The sequence below is a fragment of the Epinephelus moara genome, chromosome 13, assembly GCF_006386435.1.
Source record: "Epinephelus moara isolate mb chromosome 13, YSFRI_EMoa_1.0, whole genome shotgun sequence".
NCBI classification, from domain to species: Eukaryota; Metazoa; Chordata; class Actinopteri; order Perciformes; family Serranidae; genus Epinephelus; species Epinephelus moara.
This window is the reverse complement of record NC_065518.1, coordinates 11,467,547-11,489,950: the sequence shown is the minus strand read 5'-3', so window position 1 is coordinate 11,489,950 and position 22,404 is coordinate 11,467,547. Positions and strand designations below refer to the sequence as shown.

At 41.8% G+C, this 22,404-nt stretch overlaps 1 protein-coding gene across 1 annotated transcript in view; it reads left to right on the top strand.

Annotated features, from left to right (window-relative positions):
• kif19 (kinesin family member 19) overlaps window positions 1–22,404 on the top strand; it is a 48,237-nt gene that overhangs the window by 6,387 nt on the left and 19,446 nt on the right. The window lies entirely within an intron of this gene.

The window sequence follows — 22,404 nt, the reverse complement described above, 5'->3', positions numbered from 1 at the left end:
ACGATTAAATCATTTTTATCCCCAGTGAAGTTAGCAGAGGGCTAAACCAGAAGCCACTTGGCTATGCTCAGCTGCCATAAATCTCTAATGCGCTTGCTCTATGGGCCCCACAATACAGAATATCTGGGTAATTTTAAACCGCAGAAATCAAACTTTTTTGGCTTCATGTACCAAAGAGTAACGTTCATAGGAATGAACAGGGGCTGGCCTCCAGCACAGTATCCAGTTCTCTTTATACATCCATCATTCTGGCATCTTATGCTAGTAACTGCTATTGTAGTCTGGACAAGTAGCTACCGTTAACTGCTTTTTACTGCAGCCATGGTACAAAATATGAAAAAAAAGCGTGATGGGTACTTTTTGTTGACATTCTATAGACCAAACCAGGGCTGGACAATAAAGAGAAAATCAAATATCACGATTCTTTGAACCAAATACCTCCATATTGATATAGCAGGGTTGACTGTTGGTGCTTCCAAAAAATAGATATGTGGGTATAATCACTAAGTGGGTAAAGGCAAATAATAGAACAGGTAGAATAGGAAGGTCAGTTCAGAAAATTACATCACTTCACTTAAATGCAGCGTTTAAATAAAACTAAAAAATATAATATAGTTATGATGTTGATACTAACCCAGCCCAACCTTTAAGTGATGTTTTAAGCAAAAAAATGTGACAGGTAGCATTTGCTGATATTCTATAAACCAAACAAATATTTGATTAACCAAGAAAAGTATTCACCAGACATTTGAACATACTGTATATTTCAATTATCTTAGATGCTTACATGCTAAAATAGGTAAAACTTCTATTCCTTGTTGTTTTGCCTCCCTCGATATGAGGTCACTTTAAAAATGCTTTGGCAAGTAAATTGCTTTGAATGGAGCCATTATGCTAATTGCATTTTCCATTAGAGTAAACCATGGCAGGGAAGTCTCTGTATTAGACAGAATGTAGATGATGGCCACCAAGGGCACAGGTTTCGTTTCAATGTTATGAGTCCTTCCACTGGAAATATTGACATTCAACACATAATTTTATGCATTCTGCTGATTTTTTTATGCACCAATTTAAGGTGGAAATGTCTTTAATTTTGTCAAAGTAAAACCCCCCTGCTACTTTCATGTAGCACTGTTTTTATTGGAGAGGGGGCAAACGCACATTTTCTAAATACTGAGGGAGGTGTGTCCCATGTCCCCCCAAAATCTATGCCTATGATGGCTATGGTTATGCACAACAACAGCAGCAGAGGGCTGTTCTTACATATATCATGATAAAGTACACCAGAGACATGGACAAAGAACAAACACAGACAAAAAATATGGATTTATATGGCTGTCACACAACATAGGTGTTTCCCCCTCAGAGGATCCTGTCCTTAGAGCACGACCACTGTGCGCAGTTTGTACTGATGTTGTTACCATGTCACCATATGAGAAAGACATACGAACTCCACAAGGACCATGTTTACCAGTAGTCCTCACTTTTGAACAAGTCCCTCATGGAGACCATTTAGCAGTACCAACGCTGTGAGTGTGTGATAATGATGGAGGGAGTGCAAATGATAATGAGCATCGTGACTGAGAACCTGCTGAGGTGTCTCCTTGCTCGGTGTCGGCCGACTGAGGCGGGTGTGGGCATCCTGGTGGCGGGCAGACAAAGCCAGGACAGTAACAGCATAGCAACAGCTGACATACTGTAGTTACTCTGGTGTAACAGCGCTAGAGGGGAACATTATATTCATGCAAGTGTGTGACTCGTAGGGGCTGTTAGAGCTGCTGGAGGGTTTTACTAGAGAACACTTCCAGTAACAGATAATCCACCGCGCTCAGACCTGACTTGTTTGTCTGCCTTCTCAGAAGTAATTCAATTACACCAAGTCTTAAGGACAACATCAGCACTTCTGTCTGCCATGACATCATTAAAATAGGCTTGGACACAGGGGATTAGAGCACAGCGGTAGGCAGGTAGATATGGTGCTGACACAGCCACCATAATAAGGCTTTGTTATTGTCTCCAGCTCAACCAAACCTCAGCTAGAAAATAATATTTTTGTGTTTCTCTAGTTCAACTTTATCTGGTGATTTCATACCTGAATAGCTCATTTCATACCATATTATGTCCGTGGAGAGAATTACAAACTGACAGACACGCTGAATGGTTTCTACAGGGTCATATCAGGTCCACTCAGGCACGTTCACTGCGAAGGATTAACACAGCTTACGATATACACACTTGTTATTGAGACGGTTGGAATCAGGGAAGCTGCTGTTTACCTATCCGTCTTGACAAGAGCTTACCTGGGCTGCCCTGACATTAATGTAGAGGATATAGTGAGGTAGATCATGACAACACAGGGATGTTGTGAGATTATAGACCACGAGATGGCTGAATCTGTTTACCTATGACTGAACTTCCTGCCCAAGTCCTCACACGAGGCACACGCAAATACAGATATGAGCTTCACCTACAAATAGTTTCAATCCCTTCCACACACTATACTTCCACAAATACTTAACACTTTGTACTGATTATTTTGTTTGCGAGACAGGCAGACAAGCGATGGCCATATGGCCTACATGTAGCTCTCAGACAGATTACCAGGGTGCTGGTGGCTGACTTGGCTGACTGGGTGGGAGTACCCAGATCTGGCTCTCCTAGCAGAAAACAGACAACTTGAAGCTGACTAAGCCTGCGGAGATGAGCTCATTGGATGGCTTTTAGCTCAGGTTAAGCCTTCTGCCACCTGCTCTCTATGGCTTTACAGTACTCTCCCCTTGCCGACAGCCTCAGGGGATCCAGCCGCTGCCTTTCATAGACCACCTGTTACACTCAATGGGCTTTTCTTGTCCTTGAGTGAGTAGTGCACAGGTCAGAGGTGTAGTGATGTGGATTTATGAATGAGACATTAAATGGCTCAGGTGGATCTATTTTTATTCACTCAAGGTCATAAAATAATGACAAGTGTTACCATAACTGGCTTCTAGCCCAAATGGTGTACAAGCTACAGCAGCAAAGCATTATTCTAGTGGAGTTTTATCTTGGAGAAGGATGTAGGAGTAAACTTGAGTGTAAGAAGGAAAGTTAAGTAATAATTTTTAATAAGAAAGCCTTAATGTGGGCAGGCTGGCTTCTTAAAGACGCAGGTCTGGGGAATTAAGAAACAGGCCCAACCAGTGTTGTCGGGGTCACTATGGCCAGTGAAAATGACAAACCAACAACCACAGAGAGCAGATAGTGTTTGAAATGGACATCAGAAAAAGTTAAACATTTCAGATCAGGGTTCAACATTCAGGTTTTTGTCACTTGCCCGATCTGGCAAGAAATCTGCTCGCCTGAAGTCAATTTTTACTCGCCCCTATACAAATTGTTTTATCCATTAGCGGTTACCAAATAACAACTTGACGTACCTTTGCAAAACAACCCCATTTTATCTGCCGTCCTTTCAAATTAGCAGCAAACACACAGTTTTGCCCACATCTTCATACAGCACCCAACTAAACCCCAGTTTCTAGGATAACTGAAATTCTTGCTCACGCTTCAGCTCCTAAACTTTGTCTTCACCTGCCTTTTTGCTAATTGCTAGATTTACTAGCTGACATGACAGTTTGCTCGCCCCGGACAATCCTTACTGTTAAGCTCTGCAGATTGTGCTTTGTTACGTCTTTTAAGCTCTAAAGAAGATACGAGAAGTTCTATAGATTACAAACAGGCAGCACTGTGAAAAAGAAAAGGCGGTTTCGGTCTTTACATGCATAGAAAAAGGTTGCTGTTAGGTGTTATAGCAATTATGTATTGTCACTGTAATAATAATTTGTCTCGAGGAAGATTTAAGTCTCCACAAAGAGCGTTTTTTTGTGGATTTCTTAAGTAAATTAAAGTTGTTTCCCTGAAAAAATTCAAACCCAATAATTTAATTGCAAAAAAAAAGAAAACCCGCGTATGACCATCCCAACGTGCATCACAATCTTTCCCTCAAAAACAGCCTGAGGAATCCTGGAGGGACTGTTTAATACCAGACTAAATTGAGTTACTGTTATTTTAAAACTGCCAATTTATTATTTTTGGCTTCTGCGTACACCTGTTCTTAGAGCGCCATTTACTCTTACTCATTCTGTTTTTGTGTCGTGGCTGCTCAGAACTGCCTGGGCCCACTTAACTCCAATCAAAACATGAATTTACTTACAAAAATATAAATATCACAAAGCTCTGGGAAGTAGTACACTGTCACGTCTTGTCCATCAGTTAAAATTAAGACTTAAGAGTTAAGTTGTTGTTCTCAATGGACGTGAGTAACCTTGGTTGGACAGTGTTTCCCGTACCGCATTAGAGTAAAAGACCCTAAGTGGTGATGTCATCCCTCCTTAAGAGGCTAACAGGGAAGCTATGTTTATCCCCCAAGGGATAAAGATGGTCGCATAACCTGAGGGGACCGTTTATATCACTACTGATTTCACTCTGTGTAGAAAGGACTGCACTGACCGTGGATACTATGAGAACATTATCCCAAATTCCTCACTCCAAAACAATCTAATTTGAGATCTTGATAGTGGTGATTGAGTCGGTGCAGTGACCAAGTTTGTAAATGTATTCATACACATGCAGATCTAAATATCTTGCGTGTAGGAATGAGTGTTTACACCCTGCAGGATGTGTCTTACTTAGCCCTCAGACTTGTTAAGCATGTCTTCAGCAGGGCTGGCCTGTCAGTGGCACACAGTGGGGGATGCTTTATGGTGAGGCCTCGTCTCCATGGAGACACATAGACAAGGTCAGGGCCATTGTTTGTTTTTGTTTTTTTTAATTCCTGTTCTTCAGTAATGCAGTCCTCCATATGGGAGAAAAAAGAGGGAAAAGGGCCTTTATTTGTTTTGTTTTTCATGTCTGCAGATATATTGGGTGTGATAAACATGTTCTTTGAAGGAACATTTGTCTGCCGTCATTGTTTGGAGGCTTCTCAATGCAATTTGGGGTGGGCTGTAAGTGTAGCAGCAATATATCACACAAGGTATCGATGGTGGCATTTTATGGTCATCTCTTGAGAGTGAGAATTCTTTATGTGCAGATAATGGAGGACTCAAAAGTCCTTCTTCATAACAAGAGAGGCAGCTACTTTAAAAAAAGTTATTCGTACCATGTATCATTCATGCGTTTATCTGAAAAAACAACAACTCTGAGACAGGTGCTTCATTCTGATCGGTGAGAGAGAGAATGTCAGCCAGCAGGCAAACAGAAATGTACCGTTTTGCTTCTCGGTTCCTTTGTAAAGAACAAGTCCTTTAAAACAATAAGCCGCATTCAGCGTGATCCAAGTACAAGTCTACTTGATTACAGTATGCCGTGAATTGGCACATTTTCTGCCTTTGTGGAGTACAAAGCACCTCCCCTCAAGTGCTCAGTGTAGAGTTTCCGTCACCCTCTACACAGGTCTGCTAGTGAAAGGAGATTCAAATTGCCTTCACCTTAGAGGCAGCACTGTAGTTAGCCTGATTCAGCAAAAACCAGCTCCCCCTGGAAAACAAACTACTGTGAATGAGAGAGGCGTTGTACTCCAAACAAAATCTAATTTGCTGCTGTCGAATACAGAACAAGCATCAGTATGTTGTTAAGGAAACGCAGTGTGAAGATATGACACTGCTAACCAATTCCAGGGCAGTGATAAATCAGGGATAGACGCTAATAGTTTTAAGTACTAGTACCAAGCACCCAACTTTGATGGCCCAAATATAAATTCATTCATATCTTTGTAAACATATGGTATATTCCCAGTCTCTTAGTTCAGTCTATCATTTCTTTACTTTATTATCATCTATAGCTGTTAGTGGCATAGTAAAAACAACATTAAAATGCTGAGGAAACACATGATTGTATTTGTTTTGCTAGCACTATGGAAAAAAGTCACACTAAAAAATACAGGATTGATTTTTAAATAACCCAAATCTGAGTTAACTGCTGTTTCTTATTGCTTTGTATTGAGCTTATGTAAAGCACTTTGTAATCAATAGCAGCTACACAGACTTACTGTTACCAAAGTCCCAGTGTGATAGCAGTGTATTTCAGTACCAAATGGAGTAAATGTGTTTGGTTACATATTTTCATCTCTGACAGAAGTTTGGTAAAATGATGTAAAGTGTCTTTAAGTACTTTAAATGTGACCTACAAACTGTTCTTAGCTAAAGTACTTCAGTAACGTTACACTGATTTAACGTTATTGTACACATCATGTTCCTGTGTTTAGCTCTGCTAGTTGTTAGCTCTATTAGCTTGGTTAGCTCCAACACACAGCAGAGCTCTTGCTGCTAACAACTAACTTCAGTTTGTCATTTCAGTCACAGTTAGACCAGTGGTTCCCAGCTGGTGGGTCGCGGTCCAAAAGTGACTCGCAAACAAGTCAAGTTTGTAAAAAACACACTTTATTTTGAAGTACAGTGAATTTCCAGCACAGAGCTTTTATTTGAATTGCTGTTTCCTGCTGTAGAGTGAGTGACTAATGGACAGCTACTCAACATAGACGGCAAACTAGCTCGACAGTTTGACGAAATGCAAGTGTGACGCTGAATATATTAAACTGTGTGGACCTTGAACTAATGAAGAAGGAGAAATCTGGACCCTGTGGCTGCACCGGTTGGGAACTAATGAGTTAGACTATACAGTACATACTGTCCAAGAATCCCTTTGGTCTTTGAGGCAACCCAGGGAAGACCTATGCTCATCCCAAACACATTTGCTGTTGTCACAGGGACGTTGTTAGTCTTGAGCCCTAGTTAGCGGGACACGAGTACTATTTGCTGATTTCACAGGATGTCAAACTAAAAGGAGCTAATGAATCGAGATGTTTGTAGAACTGTAACATTGTGTTATGTTTTAGTTTTGAGACACAGCCTCATTTTCAAAAGAGGCTTGATTTAACTGCAATATTTGGTGGCTGCAGAGTAACTTTTTGTGGCCACAGGCCATCTGGCCATGGTTGACGACGCTGTGCAGAAATTGTGGAAAAATTCAGGTAGCCACTCTGACCAGAGGGAAAGATTTGTTTAATCCAAAATGCACCTGTTTCCTAAGGTAAACAAAGCTAAACTTACTGTAACACGCATCAGAAATGCTAAAAATTAGCATAAAATGACCCAGTTCCCGTGTTGTTTTGTGTTTTTCCCCCACCCTCAGCTGATTGAAATGTTCTCTCCAACAGTCCATCGCCTTAATAGCATTGTTAAAAATCTGGGGGAAAACATGAAAAAGGACACACTCTGTCCATGCAGAGCCTTTTTTACGAGGCAGAGTGTTTGAATAGCTTCACGGCTGGACAACAGAGGGAAAGGCACGACAAATAGCCGTGCTCTTCTTAGCTGGGAAGATTTAACCTCCACACACTGAGACGGAGCCAGGAACGAGACCTGAACCTAAAATGGCAACAGTTGCACGGCAGTAAGACACAGACAGGAACAGTTTATTTTAGGTCAAGCAGTGAAGGTAGCCCTACTTATTTGCAAAGCTAGGTTAATATGTCAACACAAATAGACTGTCTGACCCCGCAAAGTGGATAATCTTCGCTTTCCTCATTTTCTTTGACTCCACTTCTCCTTCACTGCCTCCGAGTGACTCTCCCTGGTTCCCCTGATCCCTGCCCTTCCCTTGAGTCTCTTTTACAACGGGGGCTATTGTAGGTGGGTCTGCGCATGTTTGTGTGAGTTGTATGTGATCCCTCTCGATGCTGCTCTTCCACTCCTAATCTTGTTGAGAGGGAAGGGCGTGGCGGCTCACCACAAGCGTTCGCTGAAGGAGACTAGACGCTGGAGTGGCCCTGCTGTGAGTTCTCCTGAACAGCCTTTGGTACTCAAGTAAACACACTTATTGCCCCTGACTAACCCCTACGGTAGCACTGTGAGGCTTATGCTGTAAGAACCAGGAGACACCTAGGAATGACGATGAGTTCATTGTGCAATTTGATAAAAAAAAACAAAACACTATTATACAATCCGGCTGTTGCATAATAAAGGACCTAATGTAGCAGGTGTGAATTGCTCACACCATGCTGTGTCCTTGAGTGTCTTATGAGTCACTCTTTTACTGTAACCTCATCAACTAATTATGCTGCAGGTTACACAAGCATACCATCTTTTCCATTTTCAGTGAAAAGCAACATTGTGATAAGAGCACATCATTTAGTGTGCGCTCTGTTATGTATAATAAAATCAGGACTACAATGTTCCCCTGCTTCCCTCGTGACCACCTAATACCTCTTACACAAGCAGGACATACAGGCCAGCCCCAGGGCCATCAATGGGCCGTCTTATTGGGCTCCTGGCCAGATAGACGGGCATGGATCGGCCCATTGTGACAAAGCTAAGAGCTCATCAGTTGATTCTCACAACAAACAACATGCACATCAAAGTCCAGCGTCCTTTCAAAATCTCCTCAAGACATTGACAAATTGAGCTGAATTAGAGCTGAAAAAAACAGCAGTTTCCGAGAATATGAAATGTGAAAGGACTCAAAAACAATCTGTGTTGAGTGGGAAGAGCAACAGGTGGCAAATCAGGACAGGGAAAAGAGATGGCACTGAGGACAGACAGATTTGCAGCTTGTGATTGAACAGTGTTTACTAAGATAACACCTCCCATATGTCTTGGGTTTTAAGGAACTGGTGGGAGTAAGTCTCCAAGGGTGTTTTCTGTGTAATTCCCCCGTCATAACAACATGTTTGTCTGGTAAGGCTCGTCCATGTGGACGCCTTTCCAGAAAACCAAACGATGGAAATGTTAAATCACAGTACCTGCCAGGAAGTGGTCTGACCCAACCTTACCTCACCTTATCCACAACAGTAGCAGATCAGAAAGAGCTGAGTCATTTTTGGAACAACAACCTTACTTTGTTGTTTAGATTTTAGGGCTGCAGCCAGAAATATTCAAGGTTTCTCATGTTTAGTGGCAGCCTGCCTCAGTATCAACATAGTCCGGCACATATTGATTTTCTATTTTTAGAACTACCACTCCCACGCTCTCTCTCTGTCAAACACATTGACATTGTACTTGTTTGCATCTAGTGTTTTTTCGAACTTACTTAAGATGAAACTGGCTGCACTGTAATGGAAACTCATGAAATATGACAGTTGCTTGGAAAATAGCAATATGGGTCACTGAATTTGATGAATTTTCTGTTTATCAGACCACAAACAAGACAAGAATTAGCTGGCTAGTGCACCCCACGGGTCCTCCACCTGCACCTCCCATCAGCTACCCACAGAAATATAATCAAATTTTGTAGGAGACACTGATATTCAACCAAGGACATACAGTTTATAAAAAAAAACCCCTGAATCTCCATGCAAACACGCTGATGGAGTTGGCTGAAGGGACTTTACTCTATTGTCCCCAATTATTTTGTAGCCAAGGGAAACATAGAGCACACAGAGACTTAAACAAAGGATATACATGACATAGTAAGATACATAAAACAGAATAAAGATACGTAAATATAATGCCAAAACCCACTGGGCATGCCCACATAAAACAATCTCTACCAAATGTCAGCATAACATAAAACCTAGAGCACATTCAGGTCCATTCTCAGGTCACAGTATAGACCAGAAGTTTTCACACTGGTTTGCAGTTTCAAGAGATCAATGTACATAACTGTTTGGTAGTGACAGGAAATATGGATATGATATGCACCAATGGATGTCAATCAAATTGTGACATTGGAACACTACGGACATGTAGTCTTAAACTTAACAGAGAGAAAGCAAAATGTTTTACCATTTATACTGTTTGCTTTGGGTTCTGACCAAGCGGCAAGCTCTATGACTGAAAAATAAAGCCAGCACTGAAGTGCCAAAAAACTGCAGTTCCTTGAATGACCACTAGAGGCTGGCTTCAGAAGCGAGTTAATCTCCATAGACCCCCATGTTAAATTGTCCAACTGTACGGCAGAAATAAACATGATTACAGACTGGTACAAAAACAGTTTTGGTCTCTCCCAAATATGGTAACTTCTGGCTCCAAAGCCCCAAGATGGCACCAGCTGAAATGCCGAAACCAGTGGGAGAAGTCACGGCAGCTACGTCCTTTATTTTATGCAGTCTACAGTTCTGAGCTGTCACAGTTCACCATCTGTTTACCAAATTACTAGCCTGGAAATTCAGACTCAAATCTAGAAAGATTTTGAGTCTGGCCCTCACCGATACACCCTTCCTATCCAAGGGGTGGCACTAACCGAGGCATATTAAATGCCGGCACACGCAATTGCATAGCACGATGGCCAATCAGAGCAAAAAACAATGTGGGTATTCATTACACTAAGCCCCATTTGTTTGCCGAACAGTGGGGCTAACTGATATATTATGCTTTTGCCATATCCCGTCGGCAAAACGGCAAAAACGTCCTTCCTGGAAACGAAGGCTTCTAGGGCAGTCTTCTGTTCATCTCTCAAGGAAAAAGATAAGTGTAGTTGGCCTAGCGTTTCTTTCCCTATGCAGAGCAAATTTGAATTTGCTAGGGGTGGGGCATCTGGATTTCCAGGTTACCAAATTACATCAGCACACTCAAAAATCAAGCAGATTTGATATGCATACTGATATCTATAAAGGACACTACATTTTGGCACTCAGCATTCTCAAAACCCAACCATCCACCCAACAATTCTTTTGTCTGTGTAGTGAGCTTTTATTGTCTCATGGGGCTGCGAGCATTCGTGGCTATTGTTTATTTCTTTACTCTTTAATCTTTCATCTTCAAAAGACAGTGCAGAGTGTATTTTTAAAACCCTGTGGAAAGTTCATTTCCTGCTGTGGCCACAGAAGACTTGAAGCTACTTGGAAACACTAATGGCTGCTTTTGTGTTTCACACAAATGACATCTCCCATTCTGTCATTTCTAATGGAAGCAAAAAATGGACCAAAAATGGACTGAAATGCCTGAAAATAACATGCTGTTAAGCACCATTCTGCAATTACCAGTGTCATTACGTGTGAACATGGGCGTGAAGTTAACTTGACACTGTACTAAATGGATCCTTGCACAGCGTGCTGCCGCCGCCTTCTGAAAAGATTCCCCAAAGGGCATTACTTACCAAGGCTTCAAAACATATTTTTCTGCCTTTAATCTAATATCTCATTAGATTAAAAGCAGAAAAAGACTATTGAGAGATCTTTATAATTATGATGCAGTAAATCATAACACTTTATAATGTTCATGTTTTATCATTACAGTGGGAAAAGAACAACAAAAAAACAGGAGATGATTGGTTAATACATTTTCCTAAACAGCAGAACTGGTCAGTGTGTTCTCTGTTATAATTATGCAGAAATGTTACTCTGATGGATGATACATATTCATGTGTACCAAATGGTTATGCACTGATGGATGCAAAATTCAAGTTGGTTGATCTTGCTGAAACACATTTTTCCATCCCAACTACATCTAATATCTGTTGAAGCTCAACAGGAATGATTAAATAATTTTATATAATGGAGATATCCTGGAACAATGTTCAGGTAAAATAAAAGACAAAAGGCTAAATATGAGTTAATGTGACTCAATCTTTTACTCAAACTGTATGTTCCAAAACAACCCAGCATACATGCAGCTGTCCTGTGAATCTTGCAGCCCCTTTCACCTTAACCCATTAACTAAGGGTATTTTTAATCCATCTTGTTCGCTATTCTTTGTTATTACAGTCATCTGTGAAGTCAGCTAAAGCCTTATACACACATGGCTAGTATTACCTGGGCACTTTGTAATAATTGTGGAGGTCATCTCTGATCTTAATCCCTTGAGAAATTTCACTGCAAATAAAAAACATATTTTGCCAAACACAGGTCGTGTGATAACATTAGCCCAAGCTAATTGGCATCACGGTGATGTAGGGTTGTGTTTAGGTTTTCTGTTTTCTCTGCGCCTCCTTTTCACTTCTTTCCTGGTCATGTATTACGATGGCTGCCTTGGTAATTATACATACAAGTTTTGACGGCATTTTGGGTGCAGGAGGCTCATCTCGCTACACAGCATGGAGACCCATTTGCAGACAAAGCAATCTCAAATCAGAAGAGCAAAATCTCAAAAAACTATGAGATGGATGACAATGTGTGGTAGAATCAGTTCTGTTTGGTTAACGCACTCTTAAAATAAAATCTGAGGTCACCACTGTACCTCACCGCTAGTACTGCTGTGTAGAGTGGAGTTATAAATGACTGTGTGCATCATATCTTCAGGATAATGTCAGTAAATCTGAGCCAAATACAGACTTTGCTTATCATGTGTGAATGTGCTGCACAAACACAAACATAGGAGGGTAATTTCTAAATCACACGACGTCCCCTGTTAATGGTAGTCCTGTGTGAATAGGGCTGAAGAGGTGGTTGGATGTTGTCATTGTTTTGATACTGCAGCTCCATGTTTATGGTGTGACATAAGCTGGTGATGTTTTTTTAAAGCCTATGAAAGTTATACAGTATATATATTTTTTATCAATCAGTATAAGTCTGCTCTTTTGTTGAAATGCAAAAACTATCATTCACCATTTCTGTGGTCAGTCGCTTAGCAACAGTGTTCTCACGACTTAAACCACCTGAAAGTGGAGCATATCGACTTCTTTATCAAAACTACAACCTCGCGTTTCATTTGAGGGCAGCAATTAGTCCTCGTTCAGATGTTTGGGCAGACTCACGCAGCTCATACTTCTTGGCAGACTAACTCCAGCATTACAAGATGTTTATCAGTCATTCTTGTTTTCGCTGCATAATGACTTGTTACGAACAGATGCACGGCAAGAGTGACTAGAAGAAGATAAAACAAAATCCTAAATTCACAATATCTTGCCTAAGTTTTAAATTTCAAAGAGAGGAATGTTACATCTTACACTTCATTTTGTAGCAGCCATATTAAAGAAGGACACATATGAGTCTGAGTAAAGGCACGGTTCTCTTCAGGGTTCCACTCGACTTGATTGTAATCCTGAGATTTCCTTCATTGACCTCATTGTTTTATGCCAAAAGTACAGCTATACAGCTTCCTCTTCCCTCTTAAGTTGTTCCTCTGGCACTCACATGTTCAACCTGTGGCTAGATGTTGACCCACAAAGATCACAGAGCTGTAACTTGACTCTGTGTAGTGTGTGTTTGTGTGTGTATATGTGGATGTCTGTGTGTTGTCGTCTTGGTAATCACTGATTGTCCTAGTTTGTGTGTTGTGGCCGACCTTGAGCCTCTGGCCTTAAGGCTACCTCTGACCTTTAAGAGCCAGCAGCCTGTGCCAGTGTCTGGCACCGAGCTCCCGAGTTTCCCTGCCAGTTGGTGTACCCTTGGATGTTTGTTGTTTGTAATGGCACCAAGTGGATAAACAAAAGCTCTGCTGGTAATCAGCCTAACTATCTCCTCTGAGGAGGTTGTGCTTTTGGGATTGTCTTTTGTTAGTTTGCAGGATATCTCAACAACGTGTGCGTTATAGAATGTGTCATTAATACCAAAGAAATTTGTACCGCAAGAAAAAGGAAGGATTTTTGCACTTCTTTTAAAAGATACAAACATCTGGCACATGAATACCTAACATTTTTTATTATTGTATGGTGAGGTTGACATTAATGGTAACCTTAGGACACCCTCCACATCTTCCCACTTAACTGAGATCCTGGCGGTTCAATGAATTGCTTTCATGGATGACAAATTGCTGTATTGTCCCTCTTATCCTTTGTAACCATCTGTGCCTTTGCTATCCAATAATACATCTGCGCATCATGCCCTTAAAACCAAAACGACAAGGGCAATGAGCAAGGGAGAAAAAAGAACAGGATGTAGAAAGAAAGACAGAGAAGCATTTCTCTCATCCATCTCCTGATCTTTCAAGATCTCTGACTGTGTTGCGTAAGAGGCTGGGAATCCTATTGCGAGCGTCTGTGTCTGCAGGTGCACATATGTGCGTCTCAGTCTGAATTACAGCGCCCCTCGTCTGACTGTACTGATCTGGCATTCGTTTGCCACAGCCAGACGTCTTATGTAACCACAAATGAAGCGCAGGCCTCGCTATCAAGCATCCTGTATCAGGTACACCGTGATCCAACACACACCTGCGATCATCAAGAGCCCCTGAAACGGGATATACAGTAGCATTGTTGGGGTGCAGAGAGGGCAGCTCTGAGGTTTTCTATCAGATAACCAGCCGCAATTGTGCCCGTTGGACTTTCCAAAGCTTCGGTTGCGTTTCTGAAAGAACAGCTTGAAAGGTTGCCCTGTAAAGGTCAGCGCTTAGACCTGATTGCTTTCTTTTTGTGATCTTGATCCTTTATTCTTTGGGGTATTCTTGACGCAGCAGATAGATGTCATCGCTAAACAACTCTGCCCTTATGTCATTGTGCAACCCAAAGATAAGGGAAGGGGTATGGTGAAATGTGTGCAGAGAGTGCCGATCTGTCAACACACAGTGTAGCCAGCTGATTGAGGATCAGGGTTGCAATGGTATGAGATTGTCATTGTACGTTAGCTGTCTCAGAAAATATCACAGTATAAGGTTTTACACAATTATTCTCATTTACAATGAGCCTTATAGAGAGGTCTGACCAGCAGTTGAAGAGCAAAGGAGATGTGCACGGCAGGTGAAATTCTCTGTGTGGTTAAATTTTTTTTTTTTCAAATTTGTTGATCAAATGCTCTCTGTATGATAACCATCAGTATTCATACTACAGTACACGCTTTCATGGTATACCCCTGCAACCCTACTGAGGATCAACTGATCATTTTTAATGTGAATCCATCTATGTTATAAAGGAGCCATAGTTCTCAAAGACACTTGGCACACAGAAAAGTTTTAAGTTCTGCAACCTCACTGCTTGATGCAACCAAATCCTACACACTGGACCTTTAAACTAATACAGCCTTAGTGGAGCTTTGATGAAGACCCCCAGTTTCACACAAATTCACAAAGCAGTTCAAACTGAATTAGAAACATGCTTCCATGGTAACACCGATGTCACATGGAGATGAGGGTTTAATAGGATGGTGTCTCTGGGGAAAAACAAGATATATAGATGGACATGCACTTTAGATATGACACTGGTGCAGTACATGACCCACACATAAAAGCCTGTCTCTTAATCTCTGTAGCACATGCATGGTCAACCGTACGGGCTCGATAAAAAGGATGTAACCTTGTGACCTTTGGAACCAGAGCAATAAAGACAGGACACATGTAAGCAATAAAACGTGACACCAGTGTGTACAGGTGGTATCGCTCTGATTCAGACCCAGTCTGCATGTGGTTCTAAGTGTCCTCCATCTGTTGAATGCCTCTCTTTGAGTTTCTTTTCCTTATTTATATCAGGTCTTATTTGTAGCAGCTGTATTTATTTGCTTATCCGACTATTTATCGTCTTGTTAATTACACCTAAAATGTTTAAGAGGATATTTCTTCAGTTTCTCTCCAGTTGTACCTGCTGGCAATGAGACCAGATAGAAGCTTGTCTGATTATCATGGAGAATACTGGAGCCATTAATTTCGCTTCCAGTTAAACTTAGTGTTATTACAGTCTGAGTGGCGGCCAGTGAACTGCAGGCCCTTTATATGATTGAGATTTGCAATTGCTCTATTGTCATTTTATTAGGGATCCGAGCCATCATTTAGTTGTAATGAAACCAGTGCCTATAAAAGCCGCTGATGTCTACACGACTGCTGACTTTTGTTGGTCGTCTTGGCAGCGTTCGCCACTTGGCACACAGTAGTGGAGCGAGTCAGGGAGAACCAACCAAGGCAGGCTGGCTCGTGAAACCGTACCACATCCAGGCTTTGAATTATGGATCGGCGGTGGGAGCTAGCAGTGCTATAATCAGCAAGATGGCCAACCAAGTCAACCCTGCCGCTTTAACGACCAGAACAGCAGGTCCTGTTGATTAGAAAAGCCATCAGCCCAGAAAGGCGCTGGGCAAGGGTGCTCCATCGCACCCCGCCGCTTTTTATGGCATTTAGATAACTCCATCACGCTAATTGGTTTCATGTCGCTGCATAAGCAAGCTGTTGTTTTGACTTTGGCTGATCCTTGTGAGGATATGAATATTTCAGGAGCCTCTTTTTTTCATAGCCACAGTGTGTAAATTCACGCTCTGACCATTTGTTTTGTCAGCCCCCGGGGTCACGTTAAATTGAGTCGAGCCCCGCATCCAAATGAAAAGTGGCTGTAGCTTGTGATGTCCATTGTGGACGGGGACAGCATGATTAAAACTGCTAAAAATGACACCACGTTTACAGAGGCCGTCGAGCAGGAAATTGCTTTCCTTTTCACCCCGTGCAGTTCGTGGGTTCTTCAGGCTTCTGGCCCGCTTGTGTCAAACCTGACGTCTCCTTTAGTGGCGGCCATCAATTAGTCAGAGAAAAAGGGGTGATTGGTCCCAGAAGAAAGAGCAACAAGACCCAATTTAGACCCCAGTGGAAAATCTGACCTTGACATCACTCAGCTGGACCACAGTCGAGAGATTTCTTTGTCTACTAATATTGTGATCTTTGAAAGACCATCGTTAACGAGCTGAAGCAGTGAACCAGTCTCCTAATAGAAGTTCAAGTGCTGATATAGGGTCTAAAGGTCAGATCGGATTAACCACCATCATGCTGAGGACTCATCTCATGATTATTGATCAAGATAACTCCCTTCTTAGACTGTAAACATCGAAAGGTTAGACGAATACCAACAGGAGGTTAGACAAATAGATACACTGGCAAAGAGACAAACAGAGCGCTGATAAATGTGCTCTTATGCCCAAATCCTCATATTAGAGTTGCAGCCAAATGTCCCGGTGATTAATTATCATCGCCATAGTTACAGCTTGCCCACCACTTTGTTCATTAACAGCAACACCAGAACATTTCTATTAATCTTATCAGGTTCTGTGTGTTTGCTGTGTTGTGCCAGTTGTGTTTATAAAGTGGTTGCTGTGCAGCTGTCCACTGATTCAGGAACAGCAAATAAGAGGGGATGAATCGGTCAGCTTTTCTGAGGCTGATTCTGCTGATTCTGACTGCCTGATGATCATAGAGAGTATGAACAGACATCCCCATTTAAATCAACACAGCAGGATGGTCAGAGCAGTGGACATTTTACACGTACTGCTAAAAAGTAGTAACAACCAAACAAGCAGTAGTGTCGAACAAAGTATGGAGGTGTCTTTTGTGCACTATCTCTGTTGCCTTGCTGTTAGTGAGGAATTTAGGATTGCTGGATTTACTTGCTTCATATTCCTATTGTTAAGAAATAAGATCACAATCTTCGGTCAAGTTCGGTGATGTTATTCATGCCACTAATATCATTTGTCAGAGAGATTCCAGCTGAGTTTTAACCGCTGGCTCGGTAATACACCAGGGACCAGATGCATAAACAATGCATACACACAAAAACTACGCATACGCCTCTTCCTACACACAGACTGGTGTTTATAAAGGAAGAATGTGCGCACCTCACACATTCCTCAGACCAGGCGCACACACGGTTGTAGCAGAGATAGCTGCAGTTAATATGCAGGAGATCAGATATACGGATAACACTGCTTTTGGCTGTTTGCCAATTTCACTGATTGTGTTAATATTTTTGCAGCTTACACAGCGCTCTGTAAAATGGCAATCAAAGGCGTGTTTATAAAGTGAATTTTAAATTATTTATGAGCAATAAATGTCACCATTATTTTTTTTTTTTACATTCATCTCCCTGTGAATGATGGTTTAATTTTATCCTATGAAGCACTTTGTGTGTCAGTTTCAACATGAGCACTGTGAATGAATCATCAGTCTGACGTTTAATAATAATAATGATGATTGAGATTTTGGCACGATAATAGTTTGCAAAAAATGTACGGATTTGCCTGTGGCTGTGTGATATATTTGGTCAGTCAATGTGGAAATAAATTACAGGCTTCATCCAAACATAGACAATTATTTTCATGATTAGAAGTTTGGTCCCATCCCAAATTTCCAGAGTTTTTAAATACCATTTTTTGTCCAATCAGCAGTCAAAACTGAAGGATATTCAATTTACTGTCATGAAAGAGTAAGAAAATATTAAGTATTCACAAATGTTAAACTGAACTTTTTGCCTAAAATCTGCTCAAACGATTATTCATTTTTCAAAATAGTTAATAACTTTTCTGTACATCAATAAATTGACTAATAGTTGCCACTTTGTTAAGATGTGCGGCCATAAAATTCTCTGTGTTAACCCTGATGGTGTTAAAATCAAGTTTCATTATTGTTTAGCCACCGAACTTTGCTACGGTCATTGAATCAACAGGCTGCTTAATGTTTTTAGTGTAAAAAAAACAAAAACAAAACAACAGACGGCACCTCCTCTCACGCTAACACCAAGCACACTGCGTGGGTGTGTGCTGGCCTCAGCTCTCGTGGTCAGTCATGCCTCTTGCCACCCTGCTTGCACAGACTTGCTTGTTACAGAGGACATGAAATACTGCTTTCTTAGTTGCTATGTGTGTATGAGTACATGTTTCCATGCAACTGTGTGTGTGTGAGAGAGAAAGAGGGGGTGTGTGGGAGATTTAATGGTCTCCATGAGAGTGCCATGTTTCCAAATGCTCCTTAACCTGTTCTGCACACTGGACGTTAACGCTCAATGGCTAAGACTGACCCGTACTTCACCTCAGACTCTTTGTCTATCAGAAGCCTCTTAATTGAACTCAGAGGACAGTGTGCTGTGAAGGGCACCTGCGTTGGCAAAGTCTAATCTCAGGGAGGTTAGCTGTAGTCCATTATTGGCATCAGAACCCTGAGGCTCATGCCCAGACACTCAGTCTTATGTTGCTACACAGTGTCCTGTCACAGGAGCCAGCACCTTACAGTCTTAGCAGAGGACTTATTAGCGCTATAGAGTCTGCTCAAGCAGCAGCTGCTGTGTGTGGATGTTGGGTGGAGCTGCAGAAGGTACTGTTACTCAAGAAACACAGATGACAGATGGGACTAGACGTGTCATCAACACCCTTGGCCTTTAATGATTTTCCCAAGAGCATGCACACGGACAAAACTGTGCATGGATGAGCACACTATTTGATACCTACTATACATGCAATTATGCAAGAGCATTGTTGCGTGCTCATCAGCTTTCTCAAGGAACACAATTAGACACACACACACACACACACTCTCAATGCATACAGCAACAGGCGATGTTCACACTAAGGCGGATATGAAAATGCTTCGTCTCCTTACACCCACACTAAACTGCCATTTCTTCACACCATAAAACTGCTCAACACACTGGCACACATTTAAAAACACCATTGTCACATTTATGTGTGAACGAGGACATCGAAGCTTTTCCAAAACGATGATGCATGATGTCACAGACACATTTGGATGCTGTGAAGTAATAAGAATCCATTTTTCTGTCACATACAGCTTTCCTATGCGAGTGTTGTCATCAAGTTGTATTTATGTTTGTGTTGCCAGATGACTTTATGAACATAAAATACTGACTTGATGACAGCCTTGATGCAGCAGCTCAGGACTGAACTGTTTGCCTTGGTAAAGAGGTGCTGTATGAGCCATAATCACATTACTATTTTATACTCATGCAGCCTGACAATAAAAACAACCCAGAAATAAGACGCAAAATTCTGTCTTGTGCTATATTAAAACACAATATAAAGTCCCAGACACACCAACCCAACAACTAGCGGCGATGAAGGCAGACTGTTGCGTCGCCTCATGTCGCCTGTGCCACAAAGTAGCACCTCAACACACCGCAAAGACTACAGCCAACGGCCAATGCGCACGTACGTTCTGAGGAAATTCCTCTTCATACTAGCAGGCGGCGGTAGTCTCTATTCATCATTCAAAAGGCGAAACTTGAAGACTGACAGGCAGATGCTAGTTTGCCAGTTTGCACATTAACAACCAGATGTTGAAAGAACGAAAGATATTTACTGTAACACAATAACACAAACAATAACAACCATTTCTGCTTAAGAGCTTCATGACTAAAAACGCAATCCTACCTACTATAACAAGCTTGTTTGGATCTCACATCCTCTTGATTTTTTTCACTGATGGGCTCTGCTGGGGCCCTCACTGATTTAACATGCTGAATCGGCCAAATAAACTAGTGCCAACGGTGCGAGACACAAGTCGAGCGACAGATGCTGACCGACAGCCCGACAGTTGGCTTGGTGTTTCAGGGCCCTAAGACATCATTTAGAGAAGGAGGTGATGGAACAGAGGTGTACAGCAAACTGTAGACCAGCTCCTGCATGTGACATTTTACAGTCATATCGACTGTCAGCAATTTAGGACATGATTGCCAATACTCCTTCCTGATTTTAAGAGGCTTTATTTATGCTGTGTTTTGGTTCAAAATGTAATTATGAAGTGTACAAAAACCCTAATCAGTCTGCTGTAGTAATCCACTCGTAACCTCCTTAACATGTGTCGTACATTTAGAACTATAATATGATATAGCCTATAATATATAACACAGCCTGTGTATATTCTGTGTGTCTGTACTCTGTACCATCACACATCTTAAAGTAGGCTCCTGCAACACATGCTGGCACTCAACTCTGTCTGGTTGCTAACAAACAGCTGTGAAGTCACATTTTGGGAAGACAGTGACTGTGTTTATATGCACAGTATTATTCCATATGTTCCAATATTTTTATGAATGTAGCATTTTCTGATTAAAACATGTGGTATATGCAGATATTTTGGTGGCTTTAGGAGCATTATTTGGACATTTATACAGCGCATTCGGAACATGCATCTCAATTGGGGTTATTACTGTGGTTTGCGACATATGACCTCTGGCCTGTTTATGGTTAGCTCTATTCGTTGCACACAAACCGACAGTTTACCAGGCTGTGAGATAGAGATGCACGCCCAAAAGACAAGCCTACATTTCTGGTAGCAAAAAGAAACACACCTGCTTTTAAATACTATGAAAGACTTGGATACTGACAGATTTCTGGCTATGCACAAATAACGCCAGCCTTTTCAAAAAGGTTGAAAGAAGCAAAATGGCACAAGCACCTCCAGATGGTCCACTTTTCCATACTTTGACATGATAAACAACACGTTAAGGCACGTTGATCGGAGTATGCACGGCTGCATGTAAAAGAAAAACCAGAATAGTTTGTGTGTGTAAACGTGGCCAATGGCTAATAAAGCTGAAAGACCCAAGAAACTCTGTGTCTACTAATGACAAAAGCTTCACGTGGTGCATTGTCAGGGATGGCAGTGTAAGCACTTCTGCCAACCCTTATCTACCATGGACACATTTGTAGATGAGTCCACCTGTCTGTCCCTTTCTTCTAACTCAAAACATTTTGACTCATCACTCTGTCTCTTTGCCATGTTTTTAGAAACTAATTCTTCTGACTATACTCGTGTGTTGGTTCTGAAGGTCATCAGATTGTCTGAGACTAAGTGGCTTAAGTGCCTCTGACCTTAAGTGCTGCTGATACTTGGAGAAGTGCTCCCTTGTTCACAATATCTTTCCTGTGAAATGCGATCAGAACTCGTACGTCACTGCTGCTGGACGGCGCGCACAGAAAAGCTAGAGGAGAGGCAGGAAGTTAAGAGGATGGGGAAAAAGAAGAGGAGGGAGGAAGGAGTTGCATCCACTGCTGCACATGCTGCTGTCTCAATCTCACGTGCTCTCTTTGTGTCTCGAGCACAGTTTGTCCACGTCTTCTTCACGTGCATGCCACAGAAAAGCATAAACTATTCTCAGAAAAAGCAGCGTGAAAAAAAACATATTTTGAGCTCAGTAAATGAGTCAACTTGAAGGGCAAACAAGTGTTGCCTCATCTCTCCCGCCGCTCCATCTCTCCTCTTCCTCCCTATCTCTCCTCTTGAATTTCAATTGAGAGGCTTCAAAGTGAGCGGCTCAGTGGTTGAGGGGGTCATCAAACAAGCCGGGTGATTCAGCGTTACAGGCCTCAGAGGGCTCTCCAGGCCCGCTGCCGAACAGAGCCGGTCAGCTGAAAACCCTGGCAAAGTCCCAGCTGCCCCATTGTCGTACCTGAAATAAACTCAAGGGTTCTCTGCCTTGTTTTCTTTATTGTTATTGACTTTTCTGCCAATTGCATTGCAGGAGATTTAAACACACAACTCTGTGAGGGGAATAGTTTTCCTTCAGCTGTGGACAACCTGTCAAGCCAATTGCACCCATTCTGATTCAACCATTTGTCAACAGTATTATAATATTTTGCTCTGATGTCGTGCCGCGTCGCTTCTCTTCAGAGTTTGTCCCTGAAATGTTCTTTTGGAGAGCTGTGATTTGCTGCTAATTGTGGGTTAGGCTTTGTCAAACGGCACAATTGGAACAATGAGGCATCTCAATCTCTGTGTACTCACATACAGCACGAAAACACAGACTCTTCAGACCGCCACACGCACAAAACAAATATTTTTAGCAATCGCAACCTGCCGC